Source organism: Ursus maritimus, unplaced genomic scaffold, assembly GCF_017311325.1.
Source record: "Ursus maritimus isolate PB19 unplaced genomic scaffold, ASM1731132v1 scaffold_16, whole genome shotgun sequence".
Taxonomy (NCBI): domain Eukaryota; kingdom Metazoa; phylum Chordata; class Mammalia; order Carnivora; family Ursidae; genus Ursus; species Ursus maritimus.
In genome coordinates, this window is record NW_024424008.1 from 6255574 (window position 1) to 6270249 (window position 14676).

A 14676-nucleotide genomic window follows, 5' to 3' on the forward strand; every position below is an offset into this window, starting at 1 on the left:
ATGGATCTGGGTGACCCGTGTCACTGCAACAACCCCCTTTTTCTCTTTCCCCCTGGTCTGGCCCTTTCCAGCCACTCTCTACAAGATGCCAGAGAAGACTCTCTAACACATAAGTTGGACTGTCCTGCCCCTTCTTATGGAAGACAGAGTGTGGCAGGCAAGGGAGTACTGGTGCCATCTAATGAGAGCAGTTACTGTTCAGTGCTGAGATCATGAAAAATTATGGGGGAGACCAAGCTCTGCTCCACACAGAAGCATCTCACCATTCCAGTGGCCGCGCCTCTGACAATGTGATCACTCCAAACGCAGCACAAGATTTGGTAGCAAGCGTGAGATATGGTACGGTGAAAATAGCAGGGGTTTGGGAGTGAAATAGACCAGGTTCCAGCATAGCTCTGGCCCTTACAGCTCCATGACCCTTGACAAAGCAATGCATGTTCTCTGGGAGCAGGCTGTCATTTGGAAGATGGGGTTAAGATACTTTTCTCAAAGGGTTGTTAGGAGATTTAAATAAAATAAAGCATGTATCCAGCACATAGTAGATACTTATAAAATGTTCTTTTACTCGCCTCTGAGAAAGAATATTGATTGACAAACATCACTTTGCTTCATGTCACACAGGCCTTCACTTACAACCTAGGTATACTCCTTCCCATGCACTTTACAGGCTTGGTTTTCTGCTTTGCCAGCCCCTAAAAGCAGCGAGAAGGGACAACTGACTGCAGGAAGGAAGCAGCCACATTCTAAAGAGCAGATACAAGCTCTCAGCTTGGCACATACTCTCTGACACCTTCCTTGTCAACTGAGTTCAACCCCAGTTTATAGCCCAGCCCAAATGGTGGTCATGAATGAAGCAAAGCTCTGATATTGGCTCCCTGAAAAGACAGGGGAGCAAGTTCTATTTCAGAACATTTCTATCCAAGATGGTTAAAATGCATAGTTTGACACTTTAGACATAATCACTTTTGTTCATAATATATTAATTGGGGGGAAAAACAGGTGGCATGACTGTATTTTCATTTCAAAATTATATATATTTTTACGTGAAATAGATATAGATTATGGCTGTCTATTAGGGAGGGAAGTCCAGAAGGTGAAAACCCAAATGTTAAAAGTGGTCATCTAAAAGTGGAATTATGAATAAAATCAATTTAACACCTTTTAAATATTTATATCTGTATTTTTTCATTTTCTCCCCCACAGTGAGCATGACTTACTTGCATAATAAATGATGGAATTGTTAAAGGAAAAAAAGAGTCTCTTTGGTGTCCTGAAAAATTACTTAGAGAGGACAGTTTATGCCTGATCATGGACTACTTAGGCATTATTTGTCCTTATTTCAGCATGTGCTAGTTGAGGCTCTGAACCTTCATGTGGACTCTCCTGTCTGGGAATTCCGTGGCCAACTCTTGTTCATCCTTTAGTACTCTGTTCAAATGTCACTTCCACCAGGAAGCCTGCCCTGACTCCCTCTTCTGATGCCACTCTTCTGGACTCTGACAGGTCCATGTTCTCCCCTGTCTCATGGCTCTCCGCCTTGTCTTGTAATCATCTGTTTACTGCATGAACAGTTCTCAGCCTTTTTGCTAGCCAGTCCCCCTAAACCATATGGCAAATTTCTATTAACTAACAGAGCATAAATCTCCAGGGTACAGAAGTGTGAATTGTCCTCCAGTGAACTCTGACGAGGCCCCCCCATTGGGCACACTATCCCCTCAACCCCCCCTTTTCCCCTTTCTCAGACACACTTATTAAGAATCATGTTCTAAACAGTGGGCTCCTTGATGGCAGGGCGAGCATATAATTCATCTGCCAGAATTTCTTGACTAGATGAATAAATGAATGAGTAAGTGAGAGAGTAGAAGAAAATATGTCACAGACTCTGATACAGAGTTGTTAAGAGTTCAAACCCTGGTTTTTGAGGAAGCCTTGGGAAGTCAAATGACCCCTCCAGGGCTGATTTCACTTGCGGCCCCATCATGTCCTTGGAGTTCCTCATGTGAGAAGTGGGGAAAACAAGGACCTGTTTTCCTCTTACTTAAGCAATATGAGCACATATCATCTGGGTGGCTGCATATGCAGGTAGATGGCCTCACCTGCCCCGTTCCTACTGAGCTTGCCCAGGTTAACAGCTGAGTTTTTTCTCTTGATGATGTAAGTGGGTTTCCTGTCTTCTCTGACACACAGGTGTGCAGATTTTCTCCATAGGATTCTACCAACTGAAACCTCACAAAGAGCAGGGCCTCCTCCTCTGCCACCTACATGCCTCTGTTTGACCATCTAGGAGTACTTTGCAAAGCGATTTTTAGGATTCACTTATCAATGGGACTTGCAGCTTTCACTTCAATCCTGTAGGAAACCACAGAGCAGCCCCACTGGCCCTTCCAGCTCCACTTTGAAAACGAGCTAAAGCAGTTCCCAAATTGCTGCCAGTGTGCTCAAAGTGGTCATAGCCTCCGAAGCCAAACCTGGACACGTGCCCCAACGCCTGCTCTGATGAGGGGACAGACTCTGATGTTGGGGGTCCGGGAATCCAGAACGCAGAATCTCCCTCTCCTGTGAGGCAGGCCTCTGGGAACTGTGGTCTCATTTCAGGGAGAAGGCCAGAGGAATTGAGCCAGCTTGGTGGGACCCTGGCAACAGCTAGTCCTGCCCACACTACACGTGCAGACTCTCCCAGAAGCCAAAAGTGGGGCCAAATTTCAGCCAACAGCCTCTTCCTTGGATCTTCTGGTTTCTGTGTCTGAAGACATTCATTCCTTAGGACAAGGACAAGGACGGACAAGTGATATTTTGTCCAAGACATGAGATGTGTCAATGGCCACCCAGGAGCAGCCTGTCTGAAAAGCCAGGATCAGCACCCTATCACCTTGGGAACTTCGTTACAAATAAAAATAAAACTTCTTTCTTGACTCAGCAAAGACCCCTAACCCCGATCAAAATAAATAAATACCCAGTTCCCAGTATGCCAGTCCCCTCTTTGCCAGTTCCTCTATCCTACTCTCCCTCTCCTCCCCCTCCCTTCCCAGCTTTGTTCTGGGAAATGACCATAGAGGTCTAAATGCGGGAACCGGTTTCAGAAAGTCCAAAGGAAAAGATGGCCTTCACAGTGCCTAAGTCATTCATTCATTCATTCATTCATTCAACAAATGGTTAGTGCGTGCCTCCTTAGTGTCAGGTATTACGCTAGGCCCTGGGCTCTGAGGTGTGCCCTTCAGGCTGCCTTTCCAGGAAGCCTTCCCTGACCTCCAGGATACTGTGTGCTCTCTGGTCTATGGTAGCACGGTGCAGCTGCCCCCTATCTGCCACACAGTGGTCTCTGTTTCCCGTACATTAATTGCCTCTGCCAAGCCTGATGGTACAGAGCTTTCTTTTGTGCCCCAAGCTGTGGAAACATAGCATAGGTCCTGAGCAATTGCTCAATACCTGGTGGATCCCTCCTTTGAAAGCAAAGACTCTAGGACTCAAACCCCACCTTTCCTACGGCCTACCACACTCCCAGCACAATATGTATTAGCTCTTAAACTCTCTCCGCTCTGTGAGGAAGGCATATCTCCATTCTACAGATGAGGTAAACCACACCTCAGAGAGGTAAAGTGACTTGCTCTAGATCACAATGTCAGGAAACAGAGTCAGCACTAAAACCCAAGTCTCCTGTACCCAAAATGCTGTCCTTGGCCCTTCCTGAGTGAGAAACCATTCTTTTTCTTCTCCAACCTCAGCAGAGACAGAATAAGAATATTGGGAGAGGTTTCCTTATGGGGGATCTTGATTGTTCCAGATCACAGCCCTACCTCAGGGCCAGAGAGGACAACTGTGGCTGAGGCATGGAACTGAAAGTCTTTCTCACAGCATCCCCTGGAGTAGATAGGAAGCAGCTGCATTAGCTAAGACAAACAGAAGAGAGAGCTCTTCCCTGCTGGGATGGAGTGCCCCAGCTCAATTCCCCACCCCTTGTTCATCTCCACTCTCAGAATCCCAGCTCTCAGAAGCTATGGAAAGAGGCCCAAAACCTGGTGTTGGGCTGCAGGGCACAGTGTGGCCTAATAAGTACTTCAGGGGGCCAAAGGAAAGATTGCAGAGGCTCAGTTACAGGAGCCTTCTGGGGGAGGGAAGAGCAGACTGAAACCATCCACCTCTGTGGCATTGGGTTCCTTTACCACTTGGGCCTCAGTCTTCTCATCTTCACAGTAGAGGGTTGGGCTAATTTGCCAGCCTGAGCCCCACTTTCTACCCCATGAGTTTGGGGTCCATGTTGCCTATGGAGAGCAGTCATCAATCAGAGGTGAGGGGTCTAACAGGCAACCCCAGGGCTGGAGGCTGCCTTTGAACATCTTTGTATCACATCCTCCCAGTTACAGTGATTGGTTCAATGGTGAGCATGTGACCCACCCAGAGCCAATGAGACACAAAAAGATTTTGCTGGGAAAGAGAGTCTTAACTGTAGATCTCAAATGTAAGAGGGTGAAAACAGAACCCTTATTGTCTAAGAATGGAATCAATATGAAAGAGAAGATAGCAAGGAGCTAGAAACTAGGCCCTGAGGCTGTCATCTGATGCCCTGATCAAGCTATGCCTGATATCCCTGGCCTTTTATGTTTCAAGAACCAACAAATACCCCTTTTTGCTTAAACTGGCTTGTGTTGGCTTTTTTGACACCTGCAATAAAGAATTCCTACTGGTACAAACAGCTTAGCCTTTGTAAAGTGGGCTGTACAGGGTCTTTCTGGACACCAGGGGCTTTTCTCACCTTGCTTCTCTGTGCCGACGTGAGAGTCTGAGCTGGAATAATCAGATCTAGAGCCAATGAGCTTGCCCTGTTATTCCATAACTAAACATATCACCACGTGCCTTTCCTCGGAACCTGCTTCTCCTTCTGCATTCCCTGCCCATATTGATGAATCAGTGTCCTCTCTGAAACCCCAGCCCAAACCGCTGAATCTCCCACCCCCACAATGCCTGACCCCCACCCTACCTTCCACTCTACATGTATACATTTAAACGTATACTCAGGCTCCAGGGAGGAACTGGCTTTGACCCACCTCCTTGTTCCTTCCTAAAAGATAACCTGGTGAATATAAAGACATGTTTATTGAGTTAAATTTCAACCCTCAAATGATTTTCCAACATTGTTGCTTCCTTCCAGGTGACTACCAGAAACTCCACCTGTTTCTCAGTTCAGAGTTGGATGGGATCTGACTGCTAACTGTTCCCAGGAGAGCAGGCCCCAAAATCTGGGCAATGGGAGGCTTTGTGAACAGGTTTGCCGCCCTGAACCCCAGCCCCACAGTTTGGGGTGAGAACTTCAGTTTGCAGGACAAGGCAGAAGCTCACACCTTGCCCACTGAGACCAATGGAGGGGATGGGAACAGTTGTGGATCTTGGCCAGGATCATCAAGGGAATCTGAACTGAAATGCATTTGCAGTTTTGTCAACTAAAAACTTGGACAGAGGCTGTGGCCCCAAGAAACCACGTGCTAAAGGAAAGCGGAGCAGTTCTCTTGGCATCCAAATCTATGCAAATAGCCACAGGATTTGAGTTTTTAGACACCACTTGAGAACAGACTATGGTAAACAGTGTTGTGAAATGGTGGTGAGAAAGGTGAAGGCAGGAGCTTGGGAATGGCTCTCTCAACAGCAAACGCTGGTGGCCTGAGGCACAAGAATTTCAGTGTGTTCCTCATAAACAGGCTTGTGCAACAGTGGCTGCTTGATAATATGAGACAGGAAGTAACCATAGAGGATTTCTCTCCAGGGAGTCATCATCTTTCCACAATGGAAAGATGGGAAATGCATAAAAACAATTTTAAGGAATCAGCAGAAGAGAACCAATATTTATTGCACCAGGTGCTCTGACTCTTTACATCCTTCATCTTATTCAGTCCTTACAATACCCTGCATGGAATTATTATTCCCATTTTACAGGTGAGAAAACTGAAGCTCAGAAAGGATAATTTGCTCCAGGCATCATAATTACTAAGCACTTTCAACAGGATTTGAGCTCAGGCTAGTCTGATTCCAAGCCCAGCGTTCTGTTCATCACACCATGCTGAGGCTTCTAGGGCAACACAGAACCCAGCAGCACTGTTGCTAACCACCATCGCCACAGAAGAAACATTGACACAGGACCCAAGGACCAGAGGACCAGAAGACGTTTTTCTGGCTGAGGATTCACCAATTGATCATCACAGAGAAGGTATTTTCCTTAACATCAGATTCACATATGTTCTGCTAAATTGCAGTTTGTTATTTGTATACCGTCTCTCCTTAAATTAACTGTTTGGTCAACAGCATAGAGTTCAACCCAGGGTTTAAGCTGAGTCATTCTTTAAAAGCCTGTGGAAATGCAGAAACTTCTGGAAATTTCTCATCTGCACTTCCAGTTGAGAGAAGCTGATAACTAACCAGAAATGGACCTCTAGAGAGTTTGTTCTCCTAATAAATAATCCATCTTTCCAGTAGAAGTGGCCTTTTTAAAGCAACTTTGGTTATATTTCTCCCTTGATTAAAACATTTCACTGGCTCTTCATGCACTGATTCCTAAATCCAAGAATGCTTACTAGAATCATCTGAGGTGTTTGATAAAAGGCATACTCCTGGTTCCATCCCAGATATATTGGATCAAAATATCGGGGACAGGGCCCAGGAGTCTGTATGGCTAACAGTCCCTCAGGGGAGTCTGATGCAGCCTATCTAGAAGACAAGAGCTGGAAAATCCCTGGTTCCTAGATAAAGTCCAGGGTCTCTGGCTTGTATGCCAGATTTCCTGCTCTGAGCTACCAACTTCTCTTGTTTCTTTTCTAGCCACTACCACCAAGGTATCCCACACTGCAGCATCACCTAATGCCCCTGTTTCCAATGTTCCATGTGCTTTCAAACCTCTGTGCCACTCTCTGCCTCAAAGACCTATCTCTCTTATCTGCCTCCACGGAAGACTCTTCTCATCCTATAGGAACCACCTCATGTTCCTCACCAGATGAACTCCTTCTGTCCATTTCTTTTCAGAATTTTAAGTTGTTTATTTGGGAACATAGACTGTAGAGCCAAACGGGGTCGGGCTTTACCTTGTTTGTCACTTCCTAACTCTGTGACTTTACTGTGGAATCTCAGTGTCCTCACAAGTTGTGAAAGATAAGTATGCAAATATGTGTGAATTGTAGAGACAGTGCCTGGGGTATGGTCTGTAGCAGAGTTAGCTATCAGAATGGTAGCTTTTATTATTATTACTGTTGTTATTATTATTTGTTTTGCATATTATTATGACATTTCTCTAACACAGGGTTCAGCAAACTACAGACTGTGAACCAAATCTGACCAACTGACTGTTTTTATATAAAGAACGTTTTATTGGAACATAGCCACAATCATTGATAAATGTATTGCCTATGGCCATTTTTGCATTATAAGGGCAGAGTTGAGTAGCTGAGACAGACTCTATCTGACTCATAAAGCCTAAAATATTTACTATTTGGCTTTTTACAGAAAAAGTTTGCCAACCCTGCTCTAACATAATTACAATTACTTGTTTGCAAGTCAGTCTTTCCCACTTGACTGATAGCAACTCAGTGGTTTTCATGGCCGACTCTTACTTATCCTTTACAACCCAATCTTTCTCATCTTTGTGTCCCTGGCACGTGATACATAATTAGTGTTTGACAGATGTTGAATGGAACCAAATAACTCTTTAACACGGTTGAAAGGCACACATCTCCAGAAAAGCCCCTGAGGGGAAAGAGGACAAGACTTCCTGCAGGACCAGGGCTGAGTTAATAGAGATATACAACTTGGAGAAACCAGGGACACCTGGGAAGTAAAATCAAGCCTTCATGGGATGTGAGACTTTTGCTGCAGCCCTGGTTCTGGGTTCTTGGTTCAGGGAGGCCCTGCCCTTAGTGCACCATGAACAGTCTCACTCCTTCCTACCACCTGACCCCAGCACCCTTAGCCTTGCAGTTGGAATATTTTCGCTGATGGAGAGGAGAGGAAAAGCCACTTCTAGGAAATTCTCTTCTGAAAGTTAGTATAGTCCCATTTTCCAAGAGAGCATAAATGGTTGGTCCAAATGGTCTGATGACCCTCACAGTCCTTACAGTGGGCAATTTGATGTACTCATTTTTAATAAATGAACTGATTGATATTTTTTCTATGTAGATTTACTTTTTTTTTTTTTTTGGTTTTGACTCCCCATGAATTTGCCCTTACTGAGCAAATCTCCTCTTGGAAGAGAACTAGGGTTTCAAAGCAGTGGAGCCATTTCTTTGTGAGCTGATTATGAAACCACTCTGTGACCTTGGGCCAGTCATGCCTATCTCTGGGCGTAGCTTTCGGCTTCTGTACAATGACTTTCAGACTTTTGACTCCCTGGAGTTCTGGCCGAAGGGATGGCCTCCCCTAATTCATGGTGACCAAAAGCAGTGGCCTGACCACAGACAGCTTGATAGAGCTTCTTTCTTCTTCCATGCCTCTGTGCTGCAGTAATATAATCTCCTACCTTCCCCCATTCCCCACAAATACAACAATTCATTCCTACTACCCTTTCTTGAGGCTCGAAGAAGATACTTTAGCTCAGAAGCAGATCCTCAGAAGATAAGAAAATGCCACTGATGTGGTTGGAAAAATCTGAGCTGGATGAAATGGAAACACAGAGCTCTCCCCTGAGGCTGGATGAGAAGTGCATGGATAGAAGCCAAGTCCATCCTTTCCTTGAGCCTCTGGGAGCTGGCAGCTCATTGCCTCTCTCAGAATGTAGTGCCACCTTATCCTTCACCCTTCTTGTAGATACCCCCATGGGTATAACTGCTGAACCTGCAGGATCCTGGTTATCTGGGGGGCAAATCAGTTTTACTGTAGATTGAACTGTTTTTTATTGATTTCTCTGTGGGTGATTTATAACTGCCTGCTTCCTAAAAGGGTTTGTGGCCAGATGTCAATAAAAACACTCAAAGGGCAAGAGAGTTAAAAATAAGACTGAAAGGGAGCAGAAACTGTGCAAAGGCAAGAGGGAGAAAAGCCCACCAGCCAAGGTAGGATGACACCTCAACTCAGATGACCTGGAGGGAAATCTTGATTCTCAGTTCCTACTGACATGATTGAGATCAGCAGCATCTTGCTTTTGGCTACTATAAGAAGTACAGGGCAGGGGGGCTATGGACTCTGGGAAACAAACTGAGGGCTTCAGAGGGGAGGGGGGTGGGGGAATGGGATGGACCGGTGATGGGTAGTGAGGAGGGCACGTGTTGCCTGGTGCACTGGGTGTTATACGCAACGAATGAAGCATCGAGCTTTACATCGGAAACCGGGGATGTACTGTATGGTGACTAACATAATATAATAAAAAACATTAAAAAAAAAAAAGAAATTGTATCTTAAAAAAAAAAAAAAGAAGTACAGGGCAAAGAATATTTACATCTTGAGCTTCCAAAACTGACCCTTCACTCAAAAGAGAACAAAATTAGAGTGAACTTTTTAAGAACTTTAAAGTTCACTTCACAGGAGTCTTTCCATTTAAGAACTTCCAATTTTACTTCACAGAAGGACTCCTCATGCAAGTCCATTACCATACTGTTCACACAGTGCGATTGGGAATTACTTTTGCTTTTTTTTTTTTTTTAAGATTTTAAGTATTTGTTTGAGAGAGAGAGAGAGAGAGAAAAGGAGCACAAGTGGGGGGAGGGGCAGAGGGAGAGAGACAAGCAAACTCCCGAGCCCGACTTGGGGCTCAATCCCAGGACCCTGGGATCATGCCCTGAACTGAAGGCAGATGCTTAACTGACTGAGCCACCCAGGTGTCCCTGTTGTTGTTGTTTTTTTAAAGTAGTCAGTATAAATAGAGGTTCTGGGTGTTATGTACATGTCTGTGTCTGATGGCTGGTTATTGACCTTCCTTGATGTGGCTGTAGAGAAGATTGACTAATTGAGCTCAAGGAACATGCAAAACCACGCATGAGGATCCTTTATCTCAGGGACTATAGGCAGTGCCTTTTAATTCTGGCTGCAGGCCAATGTCATTTAGTGGTCATGTGAATGGGTTATTTAAACAAATTCTGGCTTCCCTAGTTGCAACTAACCAGAGATCAGATCTCTCAGAGGAAAATCCATAAGGCTATTGTTTGGGGGCTGATCTGTGTCCCAAAATTCATATATTGAAGCTCTAATCCCCAGCACCTCAGAATGTGACTAGAGGTAGAGATAGATCTTAAAAGAGGTGATTAAGTTAAAATGAGGCTGATCGCTTCTCGGCCTTTTGGTTAAGATCAAGTGAAGTTAAAATGATGCTGTTAGGGTGAGCCCTGATCCAGTCTGACTGGTATTCTTATAAGAAGAGAAAATTTGGTCACACAGAGAGACACCAAGAACGTGCATGCACAGAGGAAAGACCATGTACTGACACAGAAAGAAGGTGGCCATCTGCAAACCAAGGGGAGAGACCATAGGAGAACCCAAATCTGCCAACACCTTGATCTTGGACATCCCCAGAACTGTGAGGAAATCGATTTCTGTTGGTTAAGCCACCCAGTCTATGGTATTTTGTTATGGGATCCCTAGCAAACTAATGCAGTTATTAATAGAATTTCTTGGCTGTATAAGGTTTAAATTCAAATGTCTTGCAAACACCTCATCTTAGGAATTGGGATCAATGAATTTGTGGGAATAACTGCTTTAGTATTTTTCAAGCCAACCACAAAGCTCCTTTCAGTACCCCCTAAAGAAATAAAAATACTCTGGACTAGGGCCCCCAAATTCTAGTTTTGAAGAAGTAAAACTATTACTTGCAGATGGCATAAACTTGTGTATATAAAATCCTAAGGAATCCACTGCAAATCTATTTGAACTAATAAATGAGTTCAACAAGTTTGCAGAATACAAGATTGATATACGAAAATCAACTACATTTCTATACACTAGCAATGAACAATTTGAAAATGAAATTAAGAGAACATAATACTAGCATCAAACAGCTTAAAATACTTAGAAATACATTCAACAAAAGAAATTAAAAATGTATACTCTGAAAACAGCAAAACATTGTTGAAGGAAATTAAAGAAGACCTCAAGAGATGGAACACCCTCCATGTTCATGGATCAGAAGACTTTTTTTTCCCCAAAGATTCATCCATCTATTTTAAAGAGGGGAAGGGAGGGGCAGAGGGAGAGGGAGAGAGAGTCTCAAGCAGACTCTAAGCTGAGTGTGGAGCCTCACATAGGGCTTGATCCCATAACCCTGAGATCACGACCTGAACCAAAACCAAGAGTTGGACACTCAACCAGCTGTGCCACCCAGGCACCCCAGGATCAGAAGACTTAATATTGTTAAGGCAGAAATATCCCTCAAATTGATTTATTGTTTCAACACAATCCCTATTAAAATCCTAGCTGCCTTTTTTTTTTTTTTTGCAAAAATTGACAAATAGATCCTCAATTTCATATGGAAATGCTAGGAACCAAGAATAACCACAACAATCTCAAAAAAAGAAGGGAAAAAAGGATAATTTACATCTCTCAATTTAAAAACAATATATAAAATTACAGTAAGACAGTACGATACTAGATGCTATACAAGGATAGACATACATATTAATGGAGGAGAATTGAGAGTCCGTAAATAAATCCTTCCATATTTATAGTCAATTGATTTCAATAAGGGTGCCAAGATAATTCAATGGGGAAAGAACAGTCTTCAACAAATTGTTCTGGAACAACTGGATATCCACATTCAAAAGAATAAAATTGGATCCCTTCCTATACCATATACAAAAATTAGCTCAAAATGGATCAAATGCCTAAATGGAAAAGGTAAAACTGTAAAGCTCTTAGATGAAAACATAGCAGTAAATCTTTGTGTCCTTGTGTTAGGCAATATCTTCTTAGATATAATACCAAAAACACAGACAACAAAAGAAAAAATAAATAAATTGGATTTCACCAAAATTAAAAACTTTTGCACTGTGAATAATACCACTGAGAAGTGAAAATACAACCCAGAGAACATAATAAAATATTAGCAAATGATATATCTAATAAGAGTCTTATATTCAGAATACATAAAGAACTCTTACAAATCAATAATAAAAAGACAAATACTTTAAAAAAAAGACAAATACTTTTAAAATGGCCAAAAGAATCAAATAGATATTTCTCCAAAGAAAATATACAAATGCCCAATAAACGTATAAAAAGATACTCAGTATCATTAGCCTTCAGAGAAGTACAAATCAAAACAACAACGAGATACCACTTCACATCCATTAAAACGCAAAAAAGACAGATAGGAACAAATATTGGTAAGGATGTGGAAAATTGGGAGCCCTTCTGCATTGCAGGTGGAAATGTCAAATCACACACTGGCAGTTCCTCAATATGTTAAACACAGATTTGCGATATGACCCACCAATTCCACTTCTAGGTATATCCCCAAGAGAAATTAAAACGTGTGTCCACACAAAAGCATGCACACAATGTTCAGAGTAGCATTATTCTTAAGAGTCAAAAGTGAAAAAAAATGAAATGTCCAGCTAATTAACAGATGAATAAAATGTGGTCTATTAATACAGTGGAATATTACCCAGCCATAAAAAAGAATGAAGTACTGATACATGCTAAAATACGGATAAACCTTGAAAACTTTAAGCTAAGTGAAAGAAGTTGTCACAAAAGACCATATGTTGTATGATGCATGATTGCCTTTATATGAAATGTCAAGAATAGAGAAATCTGTAGAGACAGAAAGTAGATTAGTGGTTGCTTAGGGCTGGAAGAATGAGGGAAATGGGAAGTGACAATAAGTATAGGGTTTCTTTTTGGGTAATGAAAATTTCCTAGAATGAAATAGTGGTGATGACTGCACAATTCTCTAAATGCGCTAAAAACCATTGAATTGTGCATGTTAAGTGGGTGAATTGTAGGGCATGTGAACTATAGCTTAATAAAACTGTTAAAAATAAAACTTCAAAAACAACAGCATGGAAACTACCTTTGGTTCTTAATACATGGTGATCTTTCTGGACATAATTTCCTCAAACAGAAAATGTGGAAATTCAGCTACCTGATTTCTAAGTTTCTTTCCATCTCTAAAATTCCTGAGTGTATGTAATTTAAGAAAACAGGTAGGGGGAAAGAGATGGAGTCTGTGTATATGTATCTAGGATGGGGTCATGTGGAGAGGAATGAAGGAGGGGACAACAAAAAGACTAAAAGATGAGGGGACAAGGGACGTGAGCTCAGAGAGACAGACACATAGAGACACAAAGGCACTATGCTCAAAAAGAAAGAGAAACTCACCAAAATGCCTGTGCAGATCAGTCATCCATTCTTCCGTTTAGCAAAAATTTACTGAGGACCTATGACGCCAAGCTGTGTACTCAGTAGTAAACCAGGTAGACTGAGGCACTGAGCTTGGCAACTAGAAGCACAGCAGCAATCAGGCAGTTGTAAGCATGGATAGTGAGAGCTGGTACGCCGTAGGTCAGGATGCTCCGGAAGTACAAGGCTGCATGCGCGTGTGCACACATGCGTCCACGCACTCACACCACACCACTCTCAACACACGCAACATTCCCAAAAGTCAAATCAGTTTTGCAAGGTGCACCATTTCTCACCTGAGGCATTTTGAATTCTGCTAGCAAAGACATTCAAATATATGCTGCATTTTTACAAGGATGGGCACAACTGGGAATGACATCTTTTATTCTCACCCTGAAGTCTCTGTAAAATGAGGCTCAAGGAAAGGATTCATCCTCAGTTTGGAGATTCCTCCTACTCTCCCTTTCATCAGGAAGGACTGGCTTTGGAAACAGAGAGGAATGTGATCTATTACAAGCACACCAGCCCTACTCCTCTGGGCTTTCAGCTGGAAAGTTCCCAAAACACATTCTGTTCTATTCTGCTTCCATCCCATCCAGACCTGGCCCAATAAAGGCATCATGTGCTGCCCATTTTCCTGTCTTGTGGCTCCTCTACTGCTAAAAAGTATGAGATGCTGACAGCATGGGAGGAAATCTCAGCTCAACAGGAAAAGTGACTCTGTTTCGCACACAGTGTCTGCAATAAGTGCTTCTGAATGACCACCAGGTTATACTCCATATCTGGAGAGTCACACACAAACACACACACCAGCCTCCCACCCCCGATCAACCCTGATTCCCAGATCCTTGCTCATGGGACAAGAGCGATGCAGGGCATTCATGGAGACTGACCTCCAGTCTCCTAACAATTAAAAGGTCGGGACCTATAACCGCTGCACTTTCAGACTGAAGTGCAGTTTGAGTGTCTCTCAGCTTATAGATCATGCACGTTTGTTCTCATTTTCTTCGCTGTGACCCTGTGCTGACTCTTACCTCTCTAAGGGATTCCCATGCAGCACAGAACAGAAAAAGTGTTCACAGGGTAGGAAGGGAGGACAAAGTAGCCTATGCCTCATTTTCCTCCCCTGTAGAATGGAGATAGTTGTTTCTACCTCAGGATGGTTGACAGGATGAAATGAGATGTGTAAATGACTTGGCACAGAGTTGGTGCTTTGGGGGAACACTGTAGTTTTTGCCTGTTTTGTACCCCAGTCCCCCTTCCTCTGGTAACAGCAGCATCTTCATCGGCCCTGTGCTTGGGGTGAGGGTGGTTGACCCCACTGTGGGGGTGGGACTGTAACACAGGGATGGCCCATCAGAACACCCTGTGGCCCTG